The sequence below is a fragment of the Agelaius tricolor genome, unplaced genomic scaffold, assembly GCF_023055355.1.
Source record: "Agelaius tricolor isolate 1412-34295 unplaced genomic scaffold, bAgeTri1.0.p SCAF_22, whole genome shotgun sequence".
Lineage (NCBI taxonomy): Eukaryota > Metazoa > Chordata > Aves > Passeriformes > Icteridae > Agelaius > Agelaius tricolor.
This window is the reverse complement of record NW_027269282.1, coordinates 14,668,455-14,686,012: the sequence shown is the minus strand read 5'-3', so window position 1 is coordinate 14,686,012 and position 17,558 is coordinate 14,668,455. Positions and strand designations below refer to the sequence as shown.

General features: G+C 49.6%; 3 long non-coding RNA genes across 3 annotated transcripts; all 3 read right to left on the bottom strand.

The window, feature by feature from the left end:
* Window positions 1–226: 226 nt before the first annotated feature.
* On the bottom strand, window positions 227–6,674 carry LOC139599172 (uncharacterized). The gene is made up of 9 exons (XR_011682181.1): window positions 6,594–6,674; window positions 5,408–6,516; window positions 4,249–5,330; window positions 4,131–4,172; window positions 3,999–4,042; window positions 3,854–3,897; window positions 3,732–3,772; window positions 3,272–3,650; window positions 227–2,145 (listed from the first exon to the last, which is right to left on the bottom strand). It is a non-coding gene; the product is annotated as an uncharacterized lncRNA (long non-coding RNA).
* Window positions 6,675–6,756: 82 nt separating this feature from the next.
* Window positions 6,757–7,662, bottom strand: LOC139599219 (uncharacterized). The gene is made up of 3 exons (XR_011682192.1): window positions 7,074–7,662; window positions 6,954–6,995; window positions 6,757–6,871 (listed from the first exon to the last, which is right to left on the bottom strand). It is a non-coding gene; the product is annotated as an uncharacterized lncRNA (long non-coding RNA).
* Window positions 7,663–9,492: 1,830 nt separating this feature from the next.
* On the bottom strand, window positions 9,493–11,989 carry LOC139599151 (uncharacterized). The gene is made up of 6 exons (XR_011682175.1): window positions 11,521–11,989; window positions 10,466–11,292; window positions 10,350–10,391; window positions 10,088–10,255; window positions 9,924–10,004; window positions 9,493–9,846 (listed from the first exon to the last, which is right to left on the bottom strand). It is a non-coding gene; the product is annotated as an uncharacterized lncRNA (long non-coding RNA).
* Between the last annotated feature and the right edge of the window lie 5,569 nt (window positions 11,990–17,558).

The window sequence follows — 17,558 nt, the reverse complement described above, 5'->3', positions numbered from 1 at the left end:
GAACATGGAGAGAAAAAGAAGCAAGAAGACTGAGATTGACAGTGATAAAGAAAACAGAGACAAAGGGTTAGAGATAGATGGAAGTTAAGTTGGAAATAGAACAGTAAAGTGAGGAGCAAAAGGAAGAAACACAGTGGAAAGAAATGACAAAACCACACCAAAAGACAACAGGAGCCATGGTGGGGGAAGGAAGGGCAGGGGGTATCTTTATTAAGGGTGACTCAACTTTATTAAAAGAATGCTTTTCTTTATACATCAGCAAAATACATGGAAACAGTGTATACAAATGCAAGTGCAGATACAACGCATAGATGCACTGGTAAAAGTCTAATTTACATATAGAGCAATACAGCAAAATGCAGCAGTTAATGCAAATGCAATACAGAGCAATACAGAGCAATACAGCAGTTAATGCAAATGCAATACAGAGCAATACAGAGCAATACAGCAGTTAATGCAAATGCAATACAGAGCAATACATGTATTAACAGAAAGCGATAACCTTTTTCTATTTTCATTACATGTTGATTTATTGTTACAGGAAACCCAAAACAACACTCATCTACCATTAACACCCCCTTCAGCTTACACACAAACTCACCATCTCTCTCATCATAACTGCTAAATTACTCCCCAGCAATCATTGGTCCTCAGGGACATGGCTCCCGGGAGCCTCCAAAAAATCCTCCTGCCTGACGAAAACCCCGGTCCCTGGACGGTCTGCGCCCAAACTTTGGCGATGAACGTCGCCTCTCAGACCGACCGGGACCCGGGAAAAAAAAACCCAGCCGGGGGGAAAAAAAAAAAACCCCCCGGCTGGGGATTTTTTATTCTAAATTTAAAAATTAATTTAAAAATCTGAAAAGCAAAAGTCAAATAAGGTTACAACCCTTCAACACACATATACACACACACACACCTCCTTCAGCTTACACACAAACCCACCCTCGCTCACACCTCAACCTCTCTGCTAACCCCCAGCATGCATTCACGCCGCTCCTCGGGAATGTGGTTCCCGGGAGCCTCCAAAAAAATCCTCCTGCCTGACGAAAACCCCGGTCCCTGGACGGTCCGCGCCCAAACTTTGGCGATGAACGTCGCCTCGCTGACCGACCGGGACCCGGGAAAAAAAAACCCAGCCGGGGGGAAAAAAAAAAAACCCCCAGCTGGGGATTTTTTATTCTAAATTTAAAAATGATTTGAAAAACCTGAAAAGCAAAAGTCATACAAGGCTACAACCCTAGAACCCTTCAACACACACACACTCCCTTCAGCTTACACACAAACCCACGCTGACTCACACCTCAACTGCTCTGCTAACCCCCGGCACGCATTCGCGCCGCTCCTCGGGAACGCGATTCCCGGGAGCCTCCAAAAAAATCCTCCTGCCTGACGAAAACCCCGGTCCCTGGACGGTCCGCGCCCAAACTTTGGCGATGAACGTCGCCTCGCTGACCGACCGGGACCCGGGAAAAAAAAACCCAGCCGGGGGGAAAAAAAAAAAAAACCCCCGGCTGGGGATTTTTTATTCTAAATTTAAAAATGATTTGAAAAACCTGAAAAGCAAAAGTCATACAAGGTTACAACCCTAGAACCCTTCAACACACACACACTCCCTTCAGCTTACACACAAACCCACGCTGACTCACACCTCACCTGCTCTGCTAACCCCCGGCACGCATTCGCGCCGCTCCTCGGGAACGCGATTCCCGGGAGCCTCCAAAAAAATCCTCCTGCCTGACGAAAACCCCGGTCCCTGGCTGGTCTGTGTCCAAACTTTGGCGATGAACGTCGCCTCGCTGACCGACCGGGACCGAGGAAAAAAAAACCCAGCCGGGGGGGAAAAAAAAAAAACCCCCCGGCTGGGGATTTTTTATTCTAAATTTAAAAATGAATTAAAAAACCTGAAAAGCAAAATCACATACACAAGGTTAAAACTAGTCAGCATGTGCTCACACACACACAGACAAGTGGACACAGACAGACACAGTCATGTGCTCTCACACACGCTCACACGCTCTTCCTGCTTACAGGCTGGCTATGGCCCTTACTCGAGATGCTGAAGAACGTGCTTCGACGCATCTTCTGGCTGCCGCTCCTTGACGTCAAATGGTAGAATCTGGGGAAATGGGTAGCCTCGAGGACCTGTGAGACGACAGGAAGTGGTCAACGAGTGGCTGACAGCTAGCAATTGTCCCCTGCTCTGGACCAATAAATTTTCTACCCAAAATCCCATAAAAGACAGATGAACAGTAAAGTTTTTGCAACTGTTCTACCTAACTATGACTACATGCCAGGGCAGGGCAGCTCCAATCATAAGTGGTATAAGTACATACAATATAAGCCAACGCATACAGTGCAAGTGTACATACAGTGTAAGTACACGCAATATAAGCCAACATAGGTACACACAATATAAGTATATACAACATAAGCATATACAATATAAGCTAACACAGGTACACGCAATATAAGCATATACAATATAAGCACATACAATATAAGCCGACATAAGTACACACAATATAAGCGCATACAATATAAGCCAACAAAGGTACACGCAATATAAGCCAACAAAAGGTACATGCAATATAGGTACACACAACATAAGCCAACATAGGTACACACAATATAAGCCAAGAGTTGAGATAACTCTGTGGAAGATTAATTGTTAGGCCCCATACTCTTTGAGAAGATGGAACCTACAGAACAACTGCAGTCACCTGAGGAGGGTGTAAGATGCTCCCTCTAGAAGTCCAAGATAATAGCATGAAAAAAAAGCACTACCAAAGCTGGTAGTGAGAAGTAAGATGGATGAGAAAATCTTGTGTAATCCTTCCTGTCTCGAAGAGTAAAAATGTAAAGATGCCAGAATAAGCTATATCTGGGAAGGAATGTGAGTAAAATACTGCCTATATGGCACAAAATAGTGCCTGTAAAGCGTCGAGATGTAACAAAGGCCTATGACACGGAAGACAATAGACACAGACTACATAACACGGACGACACAACATAGACACGGATGGCATAACACAGAGACAAGAGTAAACTGCCTAGCACTTTGAACTTATGGACCCAAGATTCCTAGCGCAAGATGAGCCAGAGGCTGATGATGCCAAAGGAAAGAAAGCCCTATGATGATGGCATGTGATGATGAAATGTAACTCGTTAAAAGAAGTTAGTGCCAAAGCACTTAAGAGGATGCTCGAGAGGCTCGGGGAGCCTAGAGAAGGAAGCGGACTGCCGGGTGACCGTGGCGATAGCTCCGGACCTGAAGGCGAGCTCCTCTGGGGAAAGATCCCTGACGACGTCGAGTCGAGGAAGGCGGACGACGCAAAGTTCCCGAGAACGTGGAGATGGGTTGGAACTGCCCTGCCCGGCAAAGGCTCTGGTGAGGCTGAGGAGAAACACTCTCCCTTTACTTCCAGAGAGCCTGTCCCGCTACAGACCTCTCCGCTAAGCTGACGTGAAATTGCCCCCTGTGATAGTAAAGGTTTTTCCCCTTCTCCCGACCGCTGGCCCCGACACTTAGCTTTTGGAAGAGGAGCGGACAAAATCCATCCTCGGTCGCATGTGGACGTTGAGATGTTCTCCGCGTGTGCTTCGGTGTCGCCGTTTCTAAGCTTTGGGTAAGAGCCTCCTCAGGGTACCTAAGACAAAACAGAAAAGGTGACTATTGCCCTCAACAACAGTAATCCCCGGGACTCCTCCGCACCACTGCCCCGGCTCACCTCAAATCTTGATTTGACTCCGGAGGCTGGCCAGAAGATACCTGCAAAGAGAAAAGGTACATGCTTAGCATGCTGCTGCATAACATTCACCTATGAGTCAGCCTGCCTAAACGCCGACTCACCTGCCCTCCTCTGTTCCTTGGCATACCTAGGGCAGCAACAGCACCTGCAAAGTAACAAAGCAGAAAAGCATGCTGAGATACTGTGAAAACACAACCTCCCAAATCTGACAAATATGCCACACCGATACCTTAAGCTCGCACCCACCTGGCACGGATATGCTCGGCTAGGATAGATTGCAAGCGGACCACCTAAAATAAAAAAAGAGATGCTTAAAGCTGCACCAGAAACTGAGACCTCAGCAATAACAATTGCTTCTGTACACTAGTCAATGCTCACCTCGCCCACTTGGCCTTGACTGCTGCTCTCGGCTTTAACTTCCTAAAAAGAGAGACAAAGAACAATGCTGTAACAGCCACCATTTATGCTTCCTCTACAGAAACAAGTAGTGCCTCACCTGCTTAGGGGAATCCCCTCACCCGGGATGGGGCCCTCTGGCACGGATTTAATCCATCTGAATCTGAAAAAAGGTTAGGACAAGAGTCAAACTGTTGCAGGATAACTTAAGAGCTCCAGATATCTTGTGTCCATCTACAAATCCCATCTAGAGTCCAACTACACCCCACATTACAAACTTCAAGTCCCCGGGACTTCTCCTATTGCACCGGGCTACGCGGCAGGGCAGAGCAGCTCCGGCACAAATGTGTGTGCTGACACCCGTGACACGGGACGGGACGTGACAAACGATGGGGACGCGACACGGACAGAAAGCTCCTGGCAAGGAAAATGGCTGCGAGGACTGAGAGAATGCAAAAGGAGATGACCGAGGTGAAACTGATGGTGGGCTGATGAGGCTCAGAGTGCCCTGGAGGAAAAAGATGCTAACTGAATGATTTATTCCAAGAACTGAAAAAATGGATGCCCGAGAATCCTACGGCCAGAAGCCTCTACCTGCCCTCACATTCTTACAAGTCCTAGTCCGCCATAATGGATCCTGGCAGGGTATAGCTGTCCATACAGCTCAGAACAAGACCTGAAAAAACAGCTGACTGGATGCTTATAAAAAGAGATGAGAGTCTGAGCTCCCGAGTCAAAAGTTCTATGGCATTGGTGCCAGGCCAAGGAACGCTGAGAGCACAGATGCTAAGACTGGTGCCAAGGTTTCTGGTAGGCCCCTCAAAGGGCTAAGATAAAAGACATGAGACAGCTAAACAAGACATAATGCACAACAGACAAGTGACACGATACACACCAGGACTGCTCTGCCCTGCTCACCTCAGCACGGTGATCAAAAGTGAGATTTTGCTTTTAGGGGGCCTAAGGGGCCACTTCTTGGCTACCCTCGTCTCCAGAGCCAACTCAAAACCTCCCCCATCCCAGGAGTGCCAACCCAGCACCTCGCTTTCATCCCCTCTGTGGGTCGTGGCCCTCTACTTATCTCTCGGACATCTGGGGATGCCGGTCCGTGTCGGGTGCAAAGAAAGGCCGCCTCGCCGGCTGGGAAGTTGTGCTGTCACCGGGCTGTTGTCTCTTAGACAGCTATATTAAAGAAAACCAAACATCAATGCCTGACCTTGGCACCACATCGGCCAAAACCACACAAGTCTGCTACTCACCGGTCTCCTAAGAAGGCCTGGCACCTCGTAACCTTAACCCTCTGCCACAGATGTAATTCATCTGCACCTGAAAGAAAGGTAGAACATATGTCAAACACATGCACGATAACTCAAAAGCTGCAAACACCTTATGTCAACCTAGGAATAGCATCTAGAGTCCAAGTACAGCCCACATTACAACTTTCAACTCCCCGGGGCTTCTCCTATTACACCAGGCTATGCGGCAGGGCAGAGCAGCTCCGGCACAAATGTGTGCAAACACCCGTGACACGGGACAGACAGGACGCGACAAACAATGGGCGCAAGACACGGACAGAAATCTCTAGGCAAGAAGGATGACTGTGAGGACTGAGAAGATGCCAAATGAGATGACCGAGGTAAGACAGACCGATGGCGAGCTGATAAGGCTCAGAGTGCCCTGGAGAAGGAAGATGCTAAACTGAATGTTTTAGTCCAAGAACTGCAAAGATGAATGCACAGGAGCCCTACGGTCAGAAGCCTCTACCTGCCCTCACATTCTTACAAGTCCTAATCCACCATAATAGAACCTTGCAGGGTGCAGCTGTCCATACAGCTCAGAACAAGACCTGAAAAGACATCTGACTGGATGCTTACAAAGAGTTGCAATTCTGATGCCTGTCTGAGCTCCCGAGTCAAAAGTTTTATGGCCTGGGTGCCGGGCCAAAGAAACGTGGAGATCGTGGCTGCTAAGAATACTGCCGAGGTTTCTGATAGGCCCCTCAAAGGGCTAAGATAAAAGACATGAGACACCCAAACAAGACATAATGCACAACAGACAAGTGACACGATACACACCGGGACTGCTCTGCCCTGTGCACCTCAGCACTGTGATCCAAAGTGAGATTTTGCTTTTAGGGGGCCTAAGGGGCCAATTCTTGGCTACTCTCATCTCCAGAGCCAACTCAAGACCTCCCCTCCCCGACCCCAGGAGTCCCGACCCAGCACCTCGCTTTCATCCCCTCTGTGGGTCGTGGCCCTCTACTTATCTCTCGGACATCTGGGGATGCCGGTCCGTGTCAGGTGCAAAGAAAGGCCGCCTCGCCGGCTGTGAAGTTCCTGCTGGCACCGGGCTGTTGTCTCTTAGACAGCTATATTAAAGAAAACCAAACATCAGTGCCTGATCTTGGCAGCCCGTCGGCCAAAACCCCACAAGTCTGCTACTCACCCTTCTCCTAAGAAGGCCCGGCTCCTCCGGTCGCACACTTCGGGAACGCTCGGAGGCCAACGCCGTCGTCGTGGGGTACGCCTGGGTTAAGAAGACAGGAGGTGATGTGGCATTGCTGAAAACTGACTGGACCCTCGGTCCTCCTCCCTACTTCCCTGACTCACTGCAACTCCTTGGCGGTTCCTGACTGCTACCCGGAAGACGGGGCTCATCAGGGTGGAAAATTCGGTCCGTCGGCCAGTTGGGGATGGGAGCTTGGCGTGCTCCGAGTGGATTGCCTAAGGCACAAAAACGAGAATGGAGACTTAGACTTGCCCCCTTAGAATTCAGACCTCAGCAACATGAAAGGCTACTGCTCACCTTGCTCTCTTGAACTTGACTGCTGGGATCCAGCTATACTTCCTAAAAATAAAGACAAAAAGCAGCGCTGTAATAGGGTCACACTTGACACTGCCCCTGCACAGACAAATGGTGACTGACCTGCTTGTGGGAACCCCCTCACCCAGGATGGGGGGCTCTGCCATGGATGCAATGCATCTGCACCTGAAAGAAAGTTAGAACATATGTCAAACACCTGCACGATAACTCAAAAGCTACAAACACCTTAGGTCAATATAGGAATAGCATCTAGAGTCCAAGTACAGCCCACATTACAACCTTCAACTCCCCGGGGCTTCTCCTATTACACCAGGCTATGTGGCAGGGCAGAGCAGCTCCGGCACAAATGTGTGCGCACACCCGTGACACGGGACAGACAGGACGTGACAAACAATGGGCACACAACACAGACAGAAATCTCTGGGCAAGAAGGATGACTGCGAGGACTGAGAAGATGCCAAATGAGATGACCGAGGTGAGACCGATGGCAAGCTGACGAGGCTCAGAAAACACTGAAGGAAGAAGATGCTAACTGAATGATTTATTCCAAGAACTGAAAAAATGGATGCCTGAGAATCATACAGCCAGAAGCCTCTACCTGCCCTCATGTTCTTTCAAGTCCAAGTCTGCCTTAATGGATCCTGGCGGGACATAGCTGTCCATACAGCTCAGAACAAGACCTGAAAAGACAGCTGACTGGATGCTTCTAAAGAGAGAAGAGGGTCTGATGCCTGAGCTCCTGAAGGTCCTATGGCATTGGTGCCAGGCCAAGGAATGCAGAGATCACAGATGCTAACAATGATGCCAGGGTTTCTGACAGGCCCCTCCAAGGCCTAAGGTAAAAGACATGACATATGCAAACAACACATAATGCACAAAAGACAAGTGACACGATACACACCGGGACTGCTCTGCCCTGTGCACCTCAGCACTGTGATCCAAAGTCAGGCTTTCCTTTTATGGGGCCTAAGGGGCCGCTTCATGGACACCCCCCACCTCCAAAGCGGACTCAAAAACCCCTCCCAGTAATTCCCAAACCAGCACCCTGCTTTCATCCCCTCTGTGGGTCGTGGCCCTCTACTTATCTCTCGCACAGCTGGGGATGCCGGTCTCGGGTGCGAAGAAAGGCCACTTTGTCAGCTGGGAAGCTCCTGCTGGCACCGGGCTGTTGTCTCTTAGACAGCTATATTAAAGAAAACCAAACATCAGTGCCCAATCTTGGCAGCCCATCGGCCAAAACCCCACAAGTCTGCTACTCACCCTTCTCCTAAGAACGCTCGGCTGCTCGGGCCGCACGCTTCGGGCATGCTCGGAGACCGAAGCCATTGTCACAGGGGGTGCCTGGGTTAAGAGGAGATGAGGTGATTTGGCATGGCTGAAACCTGAGTGGACCCTCGCTCCTCCTCCCTACTTGCCCTACACACCGCAGCTCCTTGGCAGCTGCTGAAGGCCGCCTGGATGGCACCTTTAAATAGAAGAGTTCAGGGTTTCATCACCAGGTCCTCTAATGCATCCACAGGGCTCACACGTGCAGGGAACCCGGTACATCGGCCGGCTGGTGACAGGGGCTTGGCAGGCTCAGGGTGGATTGCCTAAAGCACAAAAAAGAGAATGGAAGCTTAGAGCAGCACCAGAAACTGAGACTGGAGCAATAACAGCTACTTCTCTCCACTGCTCACCTTGACTGCTGGTATCCAGACTTAGGTCCTAAAAAGAAAGACAAAGAACAGAGCTGTAACAGTCACCACGTACACTTCTGCTGCAGAGAAAAATGGTGCCTCACCTGCTCGGGGGAAACCACTCACCTGGGATGGGGCCCTCTGGCACGGATTTAATCCATCTGAATCTGAAAAAAAAGTTAGGACAAGAGTCAAACTGTTGCAGGATAACTTAAGAGCTCCAGATATCTTGTGTCCATCTACAAATCTCATCTAGAGTCCAACTACACCCCACATTACAAACTTCAAGTCCCCGGGACTTCTCCTATTGCACCGGGCTACGCGGCAGGGCAGAGCAGCTCCGGCACAAATGTGTGCGCACACCCGGGACGGGACACGACAAACGATGGGGACGCGACACGGACAGAAAGCTCCTGGCAAGGAAAATGGCTGCGAGGACTGAGAGAATGCAAAAGGAGATGACCGAGGTGAGACCGATGGTGAGCTGATGAGGCTCAGAGAACCCTGGACAAAAAAGATGCTAACTGAATGATTTATTCCAAGAACTGCAAAGATGGATGTCCAAGAATCATACAGCCAGAAGCCTCTACCTGCCCTCATGTTCCTTCGAGTCCTAGTCCGCCATAATGGATCCTGGCGAGGCATAGCTGTCCATACAGCTCAGAACAAGACCTGAAAAGACAGCTGACTGGATGCTTCTAAAGAGAGAAGAGAGTCTGATGCCTGAGCTCCTGAGTCGAAAGTTCTATGGCATTGGTGCCAGGCCAAGGAATGCAGAGATCACAGATGCTAACAAGATGCCAGGGTTTCTGACAGGCCCCTCCAAGGCCTAAGGTAAAACACATGACATATCCAAACACACGTAATACACAAAAGACAAGTGACACGATACATACCGGGACTGCTCTGCCCTGCACACCTCAGCACTGTGCTGAAAAGTCAGGCTTTCCTTTTATGGGGCCTAAGGGTGTCCGCTTCATGGACACCCCCATCTCCAAAGGAGACTCAAAAACCCCTCCCGGTGGGTCCCTACCCTGCGCCCCTCTTTCATCCCCTCTGTGGGTTGTAGCCCTCTACTTATCTCTCGGACATCTGGGGATGCCGGTCCGTGTCAGGTGTGAAGGAAGGCAGCCTCAACATCTGGGAAGTTCCTGCTGGCACTGTTGTTCAACAGCTTCCTGTTGTTTCTTAGTCAGCTACATGAAAGAAATCCAAATATCAATGCATGATCTCTACAGCACACTGGCCAAAACCCAACAATTCTGCTACTCACCATTCTCCTAAGAATGCCCGGCTCCTGGGGCCACACCCTTCGGCAGCGCTCCGAGGCTGATGGAGTTGTCACCGGGTAAGCCTGGTGTAAGAGGAGACGAGGTCATGTGGCATTGCTGAAACCTGAGCGGACCCTCGCTCCTCCTCCCTACTTCCTCGACTCACCGTGACTCCTCGGCCGGTGCTGAAGGCTACCCTGGTGACACCTTTAAACAGAAAAGGCAGAGGCTTCATCAACGAATCCTGTGATTCTTCCGCACGGCTCGAGAGAGCGGCACACCCGGTGTGTCAGCCGGTTGGTGACTGGGGCTCGGTGTACTCCGAGTGGATTGCCTAAAGCGCAGAAATGGGAACAGATGCTTAGAGTTGCACCGGAAAGCGAGACTGGAGCAATAACAACTGCTTCTCTACGCTACTCAATGCTCACCTTGCCCACCTCATCTTGACTGCCGATATCCAGCTTTACCTCCTAAAAAGGAAAAGAACAGTGCTGTAACAGAGTCACACTTTACACTCCCCCTGCAGAGACAAACGGTGACTGACCTGCTCGGGGGAACCTCCTCACTCGGGATGGGTGGATGGATTTGGCCCTGGATTTTATCCTTCTGCGCCTGAAAGAAAGTGAGGACAAAAGTCAAAGGGCTGCAGGATAACTTGACAGCTCCAAACATCTTGTGTCTATCTAGGAATATCATCTAGAGTCTGGCAACACCCCACAAACTGCAAGTCCCTGGGACTTGTCCTGTTGCAGCAGGCTATGCGGCAGGGCAGAGCAGCTCCGGCACAAATATGTGCAGACAGCCATGACACGGAACGTGACAAACAGGGGGACAACAAACACAACACATTATGCTTGTGGTGAGGGTCTCGAGGGGAAAAGGCAAAAGGGACCCCAAGGACACACTAGGTAACACGGTACACTGGACAACATGACGTGGACCAGAACTGTTCTGCGCTGCCCGCCTGCACGCTGCCATCAAAAGGAGAGCCTCCCCCTTTAGCTGTCCTAAGAGGCCCCTTGGAGAAGATTGCCTTTCCCTCTGCTAATTTTTAAATCTGTCCCAGGAACTCCCAACCCACTACTCTCCCATCATCCCATCTCCAGGCCGTGGCCCTGACTTATCTTTTGGATGATCGGTGATGTGGATCCACGTTGCACCTGAAATGAGTCTGCCTTGGAGGGCCCCGTGATTGCCTGTTAGCCTCTCGGTCAGCTACAATAAAGAAAAACAAAACCAAAGTATGAGTACAGAGTTATGTGGGCCAAATCCCAGCAAGTCAGCTACTTGCCCTCTCCTGAGTGTGCCTGGCTCCTTCAGGCTCCAGCTTCATCCTGATTCCAAGGCTGTGGCCATTATTATGAGTGGCACCTGGGTAAGAGAAAGGCAAAGTGAAATGGCATTCCTGTGAGTGCAGTGGATGACCGTGTGTGCTGTAAGACACGTGAATGCCTCTGCTAGGCTTCTGAAAAGCCTTGGGGTGGAGGCTCAAATAAACACCCTTTCTCACCCTGCTGCCTTCAAAAGCACCCCCCCAACAATGACTCCTAACTGGATACCTGCTCAGCCTCCCTCTCCTAGTCACAATCCTCAACTCACCTGAAGCCTCAATCTCAAACATCATCTTGGACACTGGGCAGATCCCTCTTGTGACAGGATGAATCTGCTGAAAAAAAGTGTTGTAGTTGACACAACCTGGAGCCTCTGGAAGCTGCACTCTTCCTAAAAAAAAATACAAAACAAAATATGAACAAAACCAGAAATTACAAATGCACTTTACCACACCTAAACACAAAACCCAAAATTGTGAACTTAAATAGTCCCTGTATTCTATGCTGTTTTCTTCACAGCATCTTTAAAGCCTCTATTGCTTTAGATGCCCAGAAACACCTACTGAAAACAAGCTGAGATAAGCTGAAAGAGGCTCTTCTCTGAAATGAGAGGAGAGCTCTTATCCCAGCACAGCCCAGAGAGGGAATGAACCCCCTCAGCAAAAGCTGGGGTTAATATACCCCTGATGGTGCCCGCCTCTCGTTCCCATGGCACCCAGGAAAAGGGAGGGGGCGAATCCCACCGGCCATAAAAGCCCTCAGAGAAGCTACAGCTGTTTGGCTCCTATGACTCAAATTCAAGGGGAGCAAAGGGCTTGTTATAGAAGAAAACTCTTCAGAAAAATAACAGTGCTTTCTTTTTTGCAACAACTACTTGGAGTAAAAGGGCAGAAAACTGGTAAGAAATATAACTTTCTGTTTAGGCAGCATAACTAGATAAATTGGGTAATTTGCTGTTAACTTACTTATAATTATTCCTTAGTGGCTACTAAGTAGTACTTCACGTGTGACTAAGTCCAGTGGAGAAGAATGCTTATGATATGAATAGTCTAAGTCTCCTTGGGACCTCTAATTAGGCCTATCTACATTATAAGTAAAAATAAGAAAAATAAAAGCTTCCCAGGTAGTGTAAGGGTTAAGTGCATGCCAGGCTCACCCTACTCTGAGGTACTTGGTCCTACGGCACAGAAAGAAGGGCCCTGAAATGTAGTTTTAAACCCTTAAAATGCTGAAAAAGGCAGAGCTTCCTTCCAGTGCACCCCTTAAACAGAGGGTTAAACAGAGGAAATGGGGCAGTTACTTCTACTGAAACTAATACAATGGCAAATAAATAGCTTCTGCCCTTTAATTTATTCTCCTTAAGTAGTGGGAAAAGAGGGGTTTTCATCACTTTAAATCTCTCCAGTGATGAAAAAAGAGGGATTTTTCCCTCAGTTCAAACTCTTATGGAGGGATAGCTGGGCTTCTCCCTCAATTTAGGCCTCAGGACAACAAAAAGGGGCCGGCTACCCTAAATTCAAACCCATAAGAAACATTTTCAATATTTTCCCCTTCTACTTAAACTGGAAAATAATAGAAAATGAGGACTCCCTGTCAATTAACACCCCTGACAGCATAGAAAAGGCAGGGATTCTTTCAACTGAGACCATTAAAATTGCAGGGCAAGCAGAGTCCCCCCCAGTTTGAACACAAAAAATAAAGGAAAAGGAAGCTTTTTGCCTTTTTTCTAAACCCTTTTTCTCCTAATAACCCCTCTCCTTTCTGGGAGTGCTGTGGAGGGTCTGGGGGCTCTGGGGAGGGACTGACATAGTAAAAGGGGAAAGTTGAAAGCCCTCTCCTGGAACTCCAAATGCTGCCTGGCCTGCTCAGATGCTGCCCCTTGGCAAAAGGGCTCTTCCCTTGGCGTTTTCTCAAAGTGATGCTCCGTGCCGAGGTGGGTCTGGCTGCTCCCTAGTCCGTGCTGGATGCTCCGACCGTAGTTCCTGGAGGGACCCTTGGGATGCCCCCGTTAGCCCCTCTGGACTAGCGGCTCCCTGTGCGGGTGTGCCTGGGTAACCCTCTGAAAGCAGCTGGGCACACGGGGGGCTGCTAGACCTTGGAGTGGGCTTGAGGTGAAGAAAGGTCCTGTGAGGAGTTCCTTCCCCTACACAGCCCTTCGTCTGCCCCTTAAACCATGGGGTGCCAGACTTTGCTTTCTAAGGAAATTAACCGTCTTTCCTCTCTGTGTGCCCGTGGCCGAAACTGCGATTCGGCCTCCAAAACCGCAGAGAACGATTTCTCACGGACCGCGGCTGCTGACGCCGAGAACTCTCGCCGCCCTTGGAGTGCCACGTGCCTCCTGCGAACGGACGTCGACGCGCAGCGGGGGGGAGTTTTGCTTTATGGGGAAGAGGGCCAGCGCAGGATTTCTCCGGGAGCAAAGCTGCCCCTGCCGAGAACTCGGGCTGCCCTGGCAGTGCCGAGCACCTCCTGCAAACTGGCATCGGGAGACGCGGGGGGTGAGTTTTTCTGTGCAGAAGTTCTCCCAGACCAAAGCTGAGAGCATCTAACCCTAACCACAACAACTTAGCTGGGTCTAAAACTTACAACCTTTGGACTGGCAGCGTGGGACCCAACCCGCTGTGCCGCTGCTGGCCCCTTTCTAAAGCATTCCACTGCAGTCCTAAAACTCTGCCTTTTTGGAGGGTGTTTTCTCTGACCCTGACCATAATCTTCCAAATATGCTAAAGACTCATAAAATGGCTTTGAAAAAGCCCCAACAATACCCTAAGTAGTCCCAGAAAAGTCCCTTCCAAAATCCCCTAAATACCTTTAAAAGTCCTGGGAAAAAAAACTCAAAAAGACATGCTCAGTCTCCAAACTCTACCTCTTGCTGTCTAGCCCACAGATGTCGGCCCTACCTTTTTGCAGTGGGTCTGTTGTCCTCTGAGGGTTCTGTCATTGTGCTGCTGTGTGAGGGTTGCTGTCTGGTCTCGCTGTTAGGGTTGCTGGGTTGTGCTGCTGTTGGGGGAAAAGGCTGTTTTTAGGGGGGCTGCTTAGGCTGAGGTTAGGGCTGGGGTGAGGGGTGGTACAGCTGTACCCTGTACCCCTGATCTCCACTGGACTGTCCAGCCCTCAAGCCCTCTCCCTTTACCCCTCAACCGGTCCCTCTGCCCCCCAGCCCTCAGCTCCTGTGTGTCACCCTTGACCCCTCTCCTTTGCCCCTCAGCCCCCAGCTTCTCTGTGTCACCCTACAGCTGCCCCTGCCACCCTCAGCATCTCTGTGTGTCACCCGCTGTCTCCTCTCCCTGTTCCTCCCTCAGCTCCCAGCCTCTGTCACCCTCAGGGCCCCACAGTGCCCCTCGAGCTGCCCCTCAGCCTCCATGTGTTGTGCCATGAAAAGACCCTAAAAAAACCTAAAAATTCCCTGAAAACCTCCTAATCTTCAAAATGTCCTAAAAGCCCCATGAAAACCTAAAAACAGCCTCAGAATGCTGTTAGAATACACTGGAAATATGCTACTTTTAAAAAAACCCTAAAAATCCCCAAAGAACATTTAGAAATCCCTAAATATACCCTAAATAGTCCAAAAAGAGCTCAAAAAATACCCCAAAAATCCTTAAAATGCCCTGATAAGACCCTAAAAAAACCTAAAAATTTCTTCAAAAACCCTAAAAGTACCCTAGCCCTAAAAAGTCCTCCACATACCCTCAATAGTCCTAAAAAAACCCCAAGAACACCCAAATCCCCCCCCAAACAATTCTTAAAAGTACTAAGAAAGCCCTTAAAATACCCTAACAAAATCTTTTAAAAGCCCTGAAAAAGCCCTAAAAGTATCCTAAACGTTACCAGAAAATTCCTGGAAAACTCCTCCAAAAAAGCCCTAAAATATCCTTTTAAAGCCATGAGAAAAACCCTAAAAAAAACCCTAAAAAAACTGCTCAGCACCCAACTTCTACCTGTCACTCTCTAGACCACAAACATCATTGCTACCTTTTCATTAGGGTTGCTGCCTGCAGCTGCTGGGAGAGTTCTGGGGCTGTCCCAGCATTGGGGTTACTACCTTGTGCTGCTGTTGGGGAAAACTGGGGTCCTAGGGGTGCTCTTTAGGGTGACCTTGGGGTTGGGTTGAGGGCTGCTGCACCTGTACCCTAACCCTACCTGGTACCCTGTGTCCTTTGTACCCCTAACCCTCAGTGTGAGCTCTCCATCTGTCAAGCCTCCCCCTCCTTGCCCCTCAGCCCGCAATGTCTGCGTGCCACCCTGAGACCTCTGACATTGTCCCTTGGCCCCCTGGCCTCCACCGTGCGCTCTCCACCTGGTTAGGGGTGGTGTGAGGGGTGGTTCACCTGTCACCCTCAAGCAGCCCCCACTTTGCCCCTCAAGGCATCTGCTTCCCCTCACCCTCTTCTTGTCACCCTCAAGTTCCCCGCTCCCAGCCTCTCAGCATCTCTGTGCCACCCTGGAGCCCCCCAGTTGCTCCTAAAGCCCCCTTCTGCCTCTCAGCTCCCCCCATCCTCTGTGTCACCCTCCAGCCCCCTCCCCTCAGCCCGCAGCCCCTTGTGACACCCTGCAGCCCACAGACGTTGTCCCTGCCTGTCTCGCCTGGGTGTTGTCCTGCTGCGAGAGCCGCGCCGTCCTCCGAGGGTTCGGGCTCCTGCATGCTGCTGCAGGGGACTCACGGGTGGGCGGTGGGTGAAGTAACGGATGGAGTGGGAAGTGTGGTGGGACGGGTTAAGGGCGGGCTGGAAAATAGAGTAGGGTTAGGGGCGGAGAAGGGGACGCAGCAGCAGGGGGCTGAGGTGAGGAGGTAAGTGTTAGGAGGAAGCGTAACTCCATAATTCCAAGACTGAGTCTGCAGCCAACGAGAACTCTGAGTGACCTGGGAGCGGTGAACGTCTTTGGCAAACTGATGTAAGGAAACTGGGGTGATGAATTTTGTTTGTGTCCGTGGGCCTGCACCCTGCCCAGGACCTTTGATCTCCAAACATCGCAGGTGAGACAGGGGGTTGGAAATTTTACTCGGGGTAGAAACCAATTTTGGATTTAGCTGAAGTCTGCTGGTGAAACTTGTGTAGTCTGTTAATTGGTGTGCTTGCAAAAAGGCCTGCAGAGAGAACAAAGGAAGTTCGAAGCTGCTGCTGGAAAAAGACAATCTGGGTTACAACCGAGTGCACGGCCTCGTCCCTGTGTGAGTAAAAGTTTGAGGTTTTGCTGGCAGTGTCACCGAGTGCTGAGGGGTCCCCTGGTCGATAGGGCAACTTGGGAGGGTTTGCTTCGGGCTTTGCTTGTGAAAGGTGTGAGAAAAGCAAGCAGCTCTGAAGGAGATGAGCCCCCTCTTGCCTGTTGAAGTGTTGCATAAATCAAAGATAAACCTCAAGGTCCCTTCCCACCCAAACCATTCCGTGATTCTTTGCCCTGGAGGCAAGGGTGCACCTGTCACCCCATTTCTCTTCACAGAGCAAAGCAAGGCACAATTCTTCCCAAGAATATTTCTGGGATTCACATTCTCTGAACCTCAGAGGAAGGAAAAACAATTCTTATCTCATTTTCTGTGCCTTTGTGCCGAAGTAGAATGCAACGTGGAGATTGTTCACCCAAAGTGATGGTGTTTTGTTTCCTTGGCCTGTCAGGGCCAAGTGTGTGTATGTGTCAGGACTGTTGGGTGACAGTCACGAGTAGTGTGTGGTGTGTGCGGGGTTGAGTACTTGGCAGATTCAGTTTAGATGTAATGTAATATAGTATAATAAAGTAATTAGCCTTCTGATAAGGCAGAATGCAGATTGGAAATATTTGCACATATGATATTAAAGGACACGTGAACCACCTTTCTGTGAGACAAAGACACAAGACTTGGCCCATCCCTAACTTAGGACACAGCTAAAAAATAATATATAATTTTTAATCTATTTTTGAATAACTCTCTAAAACTAATGGCAGATGATATAGCTATTTTATCTGGCAAGCTTCCGTGCAAAATTTCCTGCTGATGCTGGCTCAGACGGATGGAGATTTGGGAGGAGGGGGAAGAACCAAGTGCCACAGGGTTTTATTGGATAAGCCTTGAAAGGTTTCTGCAAGCTTCTATTGCAAGGTTGATGAACCTTGTGTTTGTTAACTTCAGTTTTGCTCAGTGTTTTAACCCTGCTTTATCTCCTGTGGTCCGGATGACACATTTACACATCGTTAGAAAATTCAGTGGGATGCTCTTCAAACAACATGTGACTTTCTACCAGTGAGGGCAGAAACTTGATGGTTTTACCTCAATCTATAGTTTTTCAATATTGCTATAGAAAGTGCTTTTCTGTGAAATGTCTACTTTGGTTA